At 37.6% G+C, this 12,930-nt stretch overlaps 1 long non-coding RNA gene across 1 annotated transcript in view; it reads right to left on the reverse strand.

Annotated features, from left to right (window-relative positions):
• LOC148346298 (uncharacterized) overlaps positions 1-12,930 on the reverse strand; it is a 78,595-nt gene that overhangs the window by 46,785 nt on the left and 18,880 nt on the right. Inside the window, exon 2 of the long non-coding RNA XR_015848363.1 lies at positions 11,066-11,182. This is a non-coding gene — a long non-coding RNA (uncharacterized LOC148346298). The remainder of the gene's footprint in view (positions 1-11,065; positions 11,183-12,930) is intronic.

A 12,930-nucleotide genomic window follows, 5' to 3' on the forward strand; every position in this document is an offset into this window, starting at 1 on the left:
CTCTTTGTCTTTTATTTCAGAGCGTTTTATTAAAAGTGTTGGGGACTTGAACCTAACATTAACTTTACGCGTCTGGGTCCTAATTCCGTTCTGGTCGTGACAGGCAGAGTTCGAGATTGTCTTAAATTCATATATAAGTTGAGAAATATTTTCTTTTTACTATACTTTTGACTTGTTTTTGTTTAAATCCATTCTAAAAATAAGAAAACTACAATAACTAAAAAATACATTTTAAACTTGTTTTTATAAGGTTAACATTTTAAAGAATTGAAAAAAATGCATTTTATATATCTATATATCTATCTATCTGTCTCTATATCCATCTATTAACATCTCTATATCTAACTGTATCTCTCTCTCTCTCTTATATTTTAATCAAACAAAAATTAAATATGATCCAAATATAGATTCAAAAAATTAATATAATAAATGAATAATAGCATTTTTCTAAATATAACAGATGGCAGATTTTAAGATTGTTTTTACATTCAAATTCAAGAAAACAAATATACATAAAAAGTTGGCACACTATATTTTAATATTCTTTTATTGAAAAAAAAAATATGGTGTGGTATATTTTTCTTATCCTGTTATATCGTAACTTGTTTTCGATTGAAAATATGCAACAATACATTGAACATATTAAATATAATCAACCATAACAGCAAAATAATTCAATATTATAGACGGTAAGTTTAAAGATATTTCTTATTATTAATTATTATTATTATGAGAAAAAAGCATATATATTTTTTATTAATCCAAAGTATATTTTAATCTGTTTTCTCATAAAACAACAATTAAATTCAATCCCCCAAAAATAAAAATATTAAATACAATGAAATGGCAATATTATTAAATATGACGGGTGGCAGATTTTGGGATTATATATATATATATATATATATATATATACAAAAGTCAATTCCATTGAAGTTGGGAAAAAGTTTAAAATGTCAGTAAAATTAGAATAGAATGACTTGCAAACCTTTTCTAACCCATATTTAAATGAATACACCACAAAGACAAGATTATCCATGTTCAAACTCATAAACTTTATTTCCATAAGCAAATAATGATAAACTTAGAATTTTATAATTGCAACAAGTGCCAAAGTAGTTGGGAAAGGGGCTTCTTCACCATTGTGTTACATCACCTTTCCTTTTAATAACACTCAATAAACGTTTAGGAAGTGAGGAGACTAGTTGTTGAATCGTTGATAGTGGAATCCTTTCCCATTCTTGCTTTATGTACAGCTTCAGCTGTTCAACAGTCCGGGGTCTCCTTTGTCTTATTCTGCGCTTTATAATGCGCCACACATTTTCAATGGGAGACAGGTCAGGACTGCAGGCAGGCCAGTCAAGCACCCGCACCCTCTTACTACGAAGCCACGCTGTCGTGAGACGTGCAGTGTGTGGCTTGGCATTATCCTGCTGGAAGAAGCAAGGGCGCCCATGGTAAAGATTCTGTTTGGATGGCAACATACTTTGTTCCAAAACCTGAATGTACTTTTCTGCATTAATGGTGCCTTCACAGATGTGCAGGTTACCCATTCCTTGGCCACTCATGCACCCCCATACCATCACAGATGCTGGCTTTTGCACTTTGCGTGCATAACAGTCTGGGTGGTTCTGTTCTTCTTTGGACCGGAGGACACGACGTCCACAATTTCCAAACACAATTTGGAAAACTGACTCATCAGACCACAGAACACTTTTCCACTTTGTATCAGTCCATTTTAGATGGGCTCGGGCCCAGAGAACCCTGCGGCGTTTCTGGATGTTGTTGATGAATGGCTTACGCTTTGCAACATAAAGTTTTAACCCACACTTACGGATATAGCGTCGAACTGTATTGACTGACAGTGGTTTTCCAAAGTGTTCCTGAGCCCATGTGGTGATGTCCTTTACACATTGATGTCGGTTCTTAATGCAGTACCGCTTGAGGGCTCGGAGGTCACGGGCATTCAATAATGGTTTACGGCCATGCCGTTTACGCACAGTGATTTCTCCAGATTCCCTGAACCTTTTCACAATATTATGGACTGTAGATGATGATATCCCTAAATTCCTTGCAATTGTACTTTGAGGAATGTTGTTTTTAAACTGTTCAACAATTTGCTCACGCAGTTGTTCACAAAGAGGTGAACCTCGCCCCATCCTTGCATGTGAATGACTTAGCTTGTTCGGGTCTCCCTTTTTTATACCCAGTAACAACTCTCACCTGTTGCTAATTCATCTGTTCACCTGCAAATAGTTGGTTGATTTCCATTCATCCACTTTCTGAGTAGTTATTGACACCTGTCCCAACTATTTTGGCACGTGTTGCTGTCATCAAATTACAGAGTTGATGATTTTCTCCCAAAACAATAAAGTTTATGAGTGAAGACAATAAATATGTTGTCTTTGCTGTGCATTCATTTAAATATGGGTTGAAAAGAATTTGCAATTTACTTGGATCAATTTTTATTTGCAATTAACACACTTTCCCAACTTCATTGGAATTGAGTTTTGTATATATATAATTTATAATATTCTTGGCGTGTTGTTAATAAAACCAAAATAAATACAATCCAAAAAATGTTTTAAATACAACACTGTATAATACAACAATAAATACTAGCAAAATCATTACATATGACATATTTGACGTTTGTTTTTTAAATTATTTTAAAAAACACAAAATAATTGGCAGAAATGCTTTTTTTAATTCAAACTATATCTTATCTTGTTTTCTAATACGAAAAATAGAAATTATTGAATATGACAGCAATTTTTAAGATGTTTTATTGTATAATATTAGTCATACTGTACAAATTTTCTCATTATTATTTCATCTAGTAAAAATATATATATATATATATATATTCCTATTTTTTTAAAATTTTGTGTTACAAATTACAAGTTTTAATTGAATTCAATTATTTAATAATAATTTAAACAAAGAACAAGGTCTCCCAATTTCTTATTTGAGAGTGGAATATTACATATGTTTAACAATATGAAATATGAATAAATATATATAAATAAATATAGATTTGATGTATACATAAGTGTAATAAATGTTTCTAAAAAGGTAGAGTAAATTTATAGAGCTTAACACCAAATATGAGTACTACTGTCCTTGCATCTTGTCGTTTTTACCGTTAGGTGGCGCCAAAAAAACAATTTACGGTATGGTGTCCAGTCCCAGTTGTCATGGCAACTCCTTCATAATCTCATCTATGATTCAGGCGACGTTTTGTTCCATGTACTGAATAGAAATGCAAAGCAGGCACACTTTTAGCGATGTCCGTACATAAAAGAGTTGTTTTGAATCCGTAAAGCGTTTAAATCGGAATCGACCGTGAGACAGTTTGTGTCATTGCACGACAATTTCCATGATATTTCGATAGGATTCGTCTGCGTGTCAGAAAAAGTGAATAGTGACGATCTCGCCACAACGATTTTCGATTGCTTTTGTCTGAAAAACAAACAAAAAAACGAATGCTTCATTTGCTTAATTATCAGATTAATTTGGTCATTATTTGTGATAGTAGATAAGTCATTTTTTTCAAACAATGTTTGCTCATTTCAATTTAACAATTTGATTGTCTTTTTTTCTTGTTTGACCAGAAAAAAATGAACTGTTATTTTGTTTAACTTACATTTTCCACTTTTTGAGAGAATTTGGACAATTCAAATGTGAAAAAAAAATGATTTTAACGTGTAAATACATTTACATGTAGTAATGGTCTCACAATTTTACCAGAAAATTAATTTGATTTATATTTTCCAGTACTTTATCAGTTTTGTAAATTCAAATGTAAAAAAATGAATACATTTGAACTTATTAATACATTTAAATGTAATTAATTTCCTTATTTTACAAGAAAAAAACATTAATTTTGTATGCATTCATTTATTCATTTTCTTTTTATTAATTTTATATTTTCCACTATTTTGTATTTCTTAAAAAATGAAATGCAAATAAAATAAATACATTTCAATGCATTTATATGTAAATATTTTCCTCTTTTTTTAACGAGAAAAAAGAAAGTATTAATTTATCCATTCTATTCTAACTAATTTTATATTTCCACAGGTTTGTTTTTCTTGAAAATTTAAATGAAAAATAAATACATTTTAAATTATTCATACATTTAAATGTATTTTTCCCCTATTTTACTAGAAAAAAAGGACGGTCATTTTGCATGTGTTCATTCATTTATTTTATCTTCATTTTCTTAATATTTTCCTCTACTTTGCCCGTCTTGAAAATGAAAAATGTTAAATATATTTCTGTCTATATATTATTACATTCAAATTTTCCCTATTTTACCAGAAAAGGTTACATTAATTCTGTATGTATGTAAATTTTTATTTTATTTTTATTTCTTGCCACTGAAGCTAAATTTTGACTTTAAAATCTGAATGTTTGAAACATATAAATTAAGAAATGCTAATTTTTTTAATACATTTCAATGTCATTATTTTGCTTAGTTTACCAGAAAAAGGTAAACACATGATTTAGTATATACTCATTTATCAATTTATTTTTTATCTTATCCAACAACATTGTCTTTCTCAACAGTTTCAAATGTTAAAAAAATGAAAAATATTAGTTTATTATAACATTTACTAAATGCAATTATGATTTTTTATTTTTTTATTTTTTTTTATTACCAGTGTGACTGATGAAATTTTTAGGCCTAGGTAAGAGATTGCAGTGGTAATACTAGCAGATACTGATTCGGAACTAAGTAAAAAATTCAGATTATTGATAAGTATTCAATTAGTTGCAATGAGATTTATCGGCAATAGAGTATTTTTGTACCATATTTATTCACAATGGGTTCAAAGGTGACAGTGATGCTAAAGAAAAAATGATAACCATGGAACCGAAGCTTGCGATTATCAAGAAATACGAAGTTGAGTGCCGATATTACTGGCAAATACCTAATGAGAGCAATCTATGATGAAAAAAAAATCCCATTTTTATTCAACGCATTCCATTTTTGGTGTTGGGTTTGATTGAACGTTAAATTCCGTGCGATTTTTCCACTCGGGATAGGCGAGCGTCCTCAATTTGACTTTCCGATGGCGACCTTTCTTTGTGCAAAGATCACAGCGTTTGTTCAAACACTCCACACCTTTCAAAGACTAAACTTGGCCTTTAGCGCTGCGGATGATTGACGTTTAAACGCGAGAAGGAACTCCGAAAATCGGGGAAAATATCGTAGCGACACGCGGAATGGCAAATGCGGATTATTATGACTCAAAGGTTATACGGGGTGATATGGTGAGGGTTAGGAGAATTGGGGAGATTAGGTTAGATGATTACAGTTTAGGGTTAGAGTTAGAGGGTTAAGGTTGGGTTAAGGGTTAGAGGTTAGGGTTAGGTTAGGAAGCAATCTTTCTTTCTCAAGGTCCCCCCAAAAAATTGGAGGTCCTTGAGAAATTAAGTTTCTGCACTGGCCATTCAGGAAACTGGAGCGTTTCTTGTCTTACCTGCGTTTGTTTAGTCCATCTGGAAAGAGAGTGTTAAGTTTTCTTATCCAGTGTTTTTCTGCCTTACGTCTTTCTCCTTGTGTCCAATTGCTGTTTGTTTGTAGGCCTCATATTTCTAATGCCTGTAGTCCATGTTGCATGAAGTGGGCTACAAGGTGTGTGTTACTTTGTCCAATGTTTCTAATGTTGTAAATGTGTTGTGCTAATCTACATCTGATAGAATTTCCTGTCTCTCCTGTATATTTAATGTCACAGTGTTTACACTTTATGACATATATACAGTTTTCCGTAGTAGGTGTGATTGTTTGTTTAATTAGGTAGTTTGTGTTGGTGTCGGTGTTCCTAACTGTGGTGGCTTGTTTGTAGAATGTGGGGCCCTGCGTTTGTGTTATGTTGATTTCCGGTAATTTACTTTTTACTAAGTAGTCTTTTAGGTTTTTGTTTCTTTTAAAGGCTGAGATGATTTTGTAATCTTGGATTATGTCTGTGTTCTGTAGTGTCTGGTTTATATTTTGTCAAATTTTTCTATTAGCAGTTTGGCTAAATTCTGAGTAGGTACTTATTAGGGGGATAATTTTCTGTGTGTCCCTTTGCCTTGTGGTTAAAAATGTTTTACGGACTTGCCTGAGGAAAGATCTAGAGTATCCTCTTGGTCTCAGTGCCTTGAACAGGGTTTGAGTAGCCTTTTCAAAGTCCGTATTTTGTGAGCAGATTCTGTGGAATCTGAGCAACTGTGATTTTATTAAGCCCCTATAGGTGTGCTTTGGATGTAGGCTGTTTTTGTGTAAGAGCGCATGTGTGTCTGTGTCTTTGAAGAAGGCCTTAGTGTCTAAAGTTTGTGTTTGGGTGAATGAGGGTCCTTTGTAAGTGGTTGTGTCTAGAAAATCTATCTGATGGTCATTTGTGGAATGTTTGACTGTAATTGTACTACGGTGTGTGTTGAGGATTCTATATTATGTGTCCATGTTCCCCAAATGTCATCCAAGTATCTAAAATAATTGGTGGGTAGTTTGTCGCATTTTTCAAAAGCTGTCTCCTCCCAATGTGTCATGTAGATGTTAGCATAGGCAGGTGCAAATTTTTTGCCCATGGCTGTACCACTAATCTGTAAGTAGAATTCCTTGTTGGATTCAAAGTCGTTCCTAGTGAGGTTAATTTCTAGGAGTTGTATTAATTCTGTGTCTGGGCGTTTGTCGTCCGGGTATTTTTCCATCCAGCGTTTTACTGCTGTTAACCCTGCGACTGTGTTTATGTTTGTGTAGAGGCTATCTATGTCAATGGTGAATAGGATTGTTTCCTGCGTTATTTTAATCTGTTTTATTTTGTTTACGAAGTCATATGTGTCTTTAATGTAGCTATTATGTTTTGTGGATAGTGGAGTGAGGAAGTGGTCTATGTATTCAGCGATCCTGTAGGATTCACTGTTGCAATCTGAGACAATTGGTCTTCCTGCTGGCACTTCATATGGTATAGTCCACGATAATGGTGGTTTGTGGATTTTAGGTAGCAGGTAAAATCTACGGGGTCTGGCTTCTTCTTCTCCCATTAGGTAGCGGCTTTGTTTTTTGCTAATATATTTATTTTCTAGTACTGTTTGTATGATATCTTCTATTTTCTGGGCTGTTTCTGGGTATATTGGTTTTGTTAATTTCTTATAATGTGTTGTGTTGTTTAGTTGTCTGTATGCTTCATATATGTACTGTGTTCTGTCTAGGATAACTATTGCACTACCCTTGTCTGCTGGTTTAATAACGATCTGTTTGTTGTTAGCTAATTGAAAAAGAGCTTCACATTCTCCTCTGCTAAGGTTATCTTTGTCTCTGTGAGACTGTGGGTTTAGCGTGTTAATTAGGCTTTGGTTATCCTTAATCACTTGTGTTATTATGTTAGGGATTTGGTTGTTCCTTGGTTCCCAATCAGATTTTGGTTAGAGGTTAGGGTTAGGGCTAGGGATAGGGCTAGGGCTAGGGGGGTGGGTTAGAAAGTCAGGTTTAGGGTTGAGGGGGTTAGGGATATTAGGGAGATTAGGGTTATAGGATTTGGGTTATGGTTAGGTTTAGGAGAGTTAGGATTAGATGGTTAGGGTTTAGGGATAGGAAGGTTAGGGTTAGAGAGTTAAGGTTGGGTTTAGGGTTAGAGGTTAGGGTTAGGGGGGTAGAGTTAGAAAGTCAAGTTTAGAGTTAGAGGGGATTAGGGATATTAGGGTTATAGGATTAGGGTTATGGTTAGGTTTAGGAGAGTTAGGATTAGGGGGTTAGGGTTTAGGGATAGGAGGGATAGGGTTAGAGAGTTAAGGTTGGGTTTAGGGTTAGATGTTTGGTTTATAGAGTTAGGGCAGTTAGAGTTAGAAAGTTGGGTTTATAGTTAGGGAGTTTAGGGAGATTAGGGAGAGAAGGGTAATGGTTAGGGTTAGGAGGGTTAGGGTTAGAGAGTTATGGTTGGGTTTAGGGAAAGAGATTAGGGTTAGGGGGTTAGTGCTAAGGATAGGGTTAGGGAGATTACGGTTATAGTATTAGGGTTTAGAGTTAGGCTAAGAGCGTTAGGGTTAAGGGGTTAGGGGTTAGGGTTAGGGCTAAGGATAGGGTTGGGGGGTAGGGTTAGAAAGTCAGGTTTAGGGTTAGAGGGGGTTAGGGATATTAGGAAAATTAGGGTTATATGATTAGGGTTATGGTTAGGTTTAGGAGAGTTAGGATTAGAGGGTTAGGGTTTAGGGATAGAGGGTTAGGGTTGGAGAGTAAGGGTTGGGTTTAGGGTTATATTTTTGGGTTAAGGATAGTGTTAGGGCGGTTAGAGTTAGAGAGTTGGGTTTATAGTTAGGGAGTTTAGGGAGAATAGGGTTATATGATTAGGGTAATGGTTAGGTTTGGGAGAGTTAGGGTTAGAGGGTTAGGAGGGTTTAGGGTTAGAGCGTTATGATTGGGTTTAGAGATAGAGATTAGGGATAGGGGGTTAGTGCTAAGGATAGGGTTAGGGAGATTAGGGTTATAGTATTCAGGTTTAGAGTTAGGTTTAGGAGAGTTAGGGTTAAAGGGTTAGTGATTAGGATTAGTGGTTAGGGTTAGGTGGGTTAGAGGGTTAGGGTTGGGGGGGTCGGAGTTAGAGAGGTAAAGTTAGGTGTTAGGAGCGTTAGTAAGGTTAGACGATTAGTGTTTAGGGTTAGGAGGGTTAGGATAAGAGGTTCCTGTTAGTGAGGTTAGGGTTGGAGAATTAGGGTCAGGGGTTAGGAGGCTTAGGTTTAGAGTTGGGTTAAGGGTTAGAGGATTAGGGTTTAGGGATAGATTTAGAGAGTTGGGTTTAGGGTAAGAGGATTAAGGTTTAGGGTTAGTGTTATAGAGTAAGGCTTAGGGTTAAAAGGGGGTTTAGAGTTAAAGGGTCAGGAGTTAGGGTTACAGGGGTTAGGATTAGGTTTGGGAAAGGGGATAGCAGAACAGGGGTGAGGGTTTGGAGGGTTAGGGTATATTTTGGGGGTTAGGGTGGTTGAGGTCCGAGTTAGGGGGCTTAACACTGTGGTCACGTGTCTTCTTTGGTGGTTTAGCTCTGTGTCATATCGATGACACTACAACGTTTATAAAGTACAGTACTTTTATGTGTTAAACAATTTCTGGAGCGGTTATTCTCTTTAACCTTTTCTCATTTATCTTACTCTCTACTAAATTGGGTATATTTCTGGAGGGTTTTCAGAGATAACTGTAACTTAGTCGACTACCGGCCCGTTGCACTGACTCCCATCATAATGAAGTGCTTTGAGAAACTGCTTAAAGAGCACATCACCTCCAGTCTCCCCTCCTCACTTGACCCCTTTCAGTTTGCCTACCGGACAAAGCGCTCTACCGGGGATGCCATCTCCTCTGCTCTTCACCTGAGCCCGACACACCTGGAGGAGAAGAACACCCATGTGCGGATGCTGTTCCTGGACTTCAGTTCAGCCTTCAACACCATCATCCCACAACACCTGGTAGACAAACTGAAACTCCTGGGCTTAAACACCCCCCTGCGGAACTGGCTGCTGGACTTCCTCACTGACAGATCCCAGTCAGTGCGGCTTGGTCAGAACATCTCCGCTGTCATCACCCTCAGCACGGGCTCCCCCCAAGGCTGTGTCCTGAGCCCCCTGCTGTTCACCCTGATGACACACAACTGCGTCCCTAGGTCAGCCACAAACTACATCGTGAAGTTTGCGGACGACACAACAGTGGTGGGCCTCATCAGGGACGACAACGACCTAGCCTACAGAGAGGAGGTGGAGCAGTTGGTGGGCTGGTGCAGAGTCAACAGCCTGGTCCTGAATGTTGACAAAACTAAAGAGATCATTATCGACTTCAGGAAAAACCAGCCCAAGCATGCCCCACTTCTCATCAGCAACAAGGCTGTGGAGGTTGTCAGCAGCACCAAGTTCCTAGGAGTGCACATCACAGACAAACTCACCTGGTCCGTGAACACTGCATCACTGGTGAAGAGGGCACAGCAGCGCCTGTACTTCCTGCGGAGGATGAGGAGAGCCCACCTGCCCCCACCCACCCTTATCACATTCTACAGGGGCACCATAGAGAGCATCCTGACCAGCTGCATCTCTTGGTGGTGTGGAGGCTGCAGTGCCTCCGACTGGGGTAGTGTGAGGAGGGTGATGAGGACAGCAGAGAAAATCATCGGGACTTCTCTCCCCTCCATTCAGGACATTGGCCAGAAGCGCTGCCTATCCCGGGCCAAGAACATCATTAGGGTCCCCTCTCACCCCCATCATGGACTGTTCACTCTGCTAGCCTCTGGGAAGAGGTACTGCAGTGTGCGGTGCAGGACCACCAGGTTCTGCAACAGCTTTGTCCCCTTGGCCATTAGACTGTTAAATGGTCAATCACACCCACGATAACCCTACACAGCTGCTAATCTGTACATCTGTTTGTTTTAGTTTTTTTGCACTACTGGCAGTTCTCTTATACCTAGCCACTCCTTTGCACATCTGTTCTCCTCTGCACTACCGTACTCCAGTGTTATTGTATAGTGACTTGTTTACTTGACTGCCCATTTTGCACATCTGGTTAGCTGCTCCTCTTGCACTCTTTGCACTACTGTATAATACTATACATAGCTATAATTATTTAGCATATTATTAGTACTTCAATACTCTAACTCAGTACAACATTTATTTATATCTGTACATTCAAGGAAACTGTGCGGGTCAGATGTATCGACATTTCGTTCTGTATACACGTGTACAAGAATGACAATAAAGTATATCTGAATCTGAATCTTAGTCCACATCATAAATGCGTTATTACTATGTTACTACTGTGTTATTACCTTGTTACTGTCATTGAGTCGAGTCGTAATTATTAGGATTTGGGCTCAAATCTTGCATCTCAAGTACCGATACTAGTACCTGATCTCCGTACCGGCCCCGGTTCCCCGCTCTCCCTCGTTTCCGAGGTAAATGGGAGAGGCAATTCTAAAGAATCAGTACAAAACCGATTTTAGCTTCTGGCATTTTCTAGCACTCGTCTTTGACCTTATCAGCGAAGCCGTCGCCCGCTATGACAAGATGGTTATTTAAAAAAGAAAAAAAATGTAAAAATTCTTACATGAACTTATCCCGCCCCTCCTCCGCTTGTTGCCATGGGTTTCCACGGCAACCTCTCCTCCTTAGAGTCACGCGTGGGCGGACGGTCGGCGGAGATGGAGAGAGCACAAATTGTTCCCTAATTGAGAGAAAATGGAACGTTACCTTAAATAAAGAAAATTGTTCGATGATATGATTAAATGAATAAATAATAACATCGTTTGTAAATACAGTCAACCCCCAGCATACCACACAAATCTATTCTGAAGTGAAATTGCTATATATAAGGCGATTGCGTTTGCTATCCCAAATGCCCAGTATCCAAGATAAAAACATGAAAATAACAAAATAATAACGAGTAAGTACTACATATGTGTAATATACATGGACTGAATTAAATTACATTACAAAAACAGGGGAAAAAAAAAGATTTTTAATTGAACTGGTACAATGGAGTAGTGGGTGGATGCAACAGTGGGGCGGGGTGTACTGCCATCGTTGCGTGTTTCCTCTTAGAAAAAGGTGAGAGTCGAGATCAGCATCCGAGTTCTATAAGAGAGTAAAACTGAACGATACAAACAAAATACAGTAGGTCTGACACCATATTTTAGTAAAATACAACAAAAATATCTATCTACACAGGAAATTATCCAAAAACGTACAGAAACTGGGTCAAGCATATGAGGAAATGCCATGCAGCAATGAACATTTTGTAAATATCAAGCCAATATGACTCCCAATGTAATGTCACTTCTGAGTCTCTTTCAAAATAAAATATGGGAAACTGCGAGTTCAAATTCACTTTCCATGGAGGCGGAACAGAAAATGAAAACAGAATTCTTATATGTCGTCCACCCCGTGGGTTGTGAGGGTTCTAAATCATGTGATTTTTTATTTTTTTTTCTTCATCATCGCAAGCTTTGTTTCCATGGTTGTCATGTTTTTGTTTCTTCCTTTAGCATTTCTGGATAGCGGATAGATAAAGTACAAATAAACAGTGTTGTGTTGCAGCAACTCAAAAATTCTTTACGAATCACACAAGACTCGACAAAGAGAGGGTGAGGCATTGTGGGCGAAAGTTCAGCCAACAGCATATAGGCATTGTCAAAATGGCTTGATGCAAAATGATAGCTGTCCAGCATCTTATGTGTCATTCAACATGGGTAGTAGTTACTCTTGCTTTCACTCACTCTCTCTTTCCCCCCTTTCTTGTTCCGTCTTTTTCCCTCTCTCTTTTTTGTATTCTCTCTCTCGGTGTCTTCCTCTTTTTTGTTCTCTCCCTCTCTCGGTGTTCACTCCTTCACCAATTTTTTCTGGTCTCTTTCTCTCCCTTTCTTATTTTCGTTCTGTATTTCTGACGATCTCTTCCCCTCTCTCTCTCTCATCTTTATTTCCTTCTCTCCTGCTTTCTTACACTCCCTTTTCTAAGTTTGTCTTTTTTTCTTGACCATTTTCTCTCCTTTTTTTTCTTTTTCTCAATGTCTCTTTTCTTTCTCTCTTTCTCTATCCTGCCTTTTCTCTTTCACTCACTGTTTCTCTCTGCCCTCCTTTTCTTGTTCCGTCTTTTTCCCTCTCTCTTGATGTCTTTCTCTTTTTTGTTCTCTCTCTCTCTCCCTCTGTGTTCCCTCCATTGCTCGGAGTTGTTTTGGTCACTTTCTTTCTCCATTTCTGATGATCTCTTCCCCTGTCTCTCTCCTCTTTATTTCCTTCTCTCCTGCTTTAATACACTCCCTTTTTTAATTGTTTTTTTTTCGACCATTCTCTCTCTCTCTCTCTCTCTCTCTCTCTCTCTCTCTCTCTCTCTCTCTCTCTCTCTCTCTCTCACCATTTTTTTCTGGTCTCTTTTTTGTTCTCTCTCTCTTTCTCGGTGGTCACTCCTCTACTCAG

Source organism: Urocampus carinirostris, chromosome 20 (genome assembly GCF_059441175.1).
Source record: "Urocampus carinirostris isolate Australia breed hairy pipefish chromosome 20, RoL_Ucar_1.0, whole genome shotgun sequence".
Lineage (NCBI taxonomy): Eukaryota > Metazoa > Chordata > Actinopteri > Syngnathiformes > Syngnathidae > Urocampus > Urocampus carinirostris.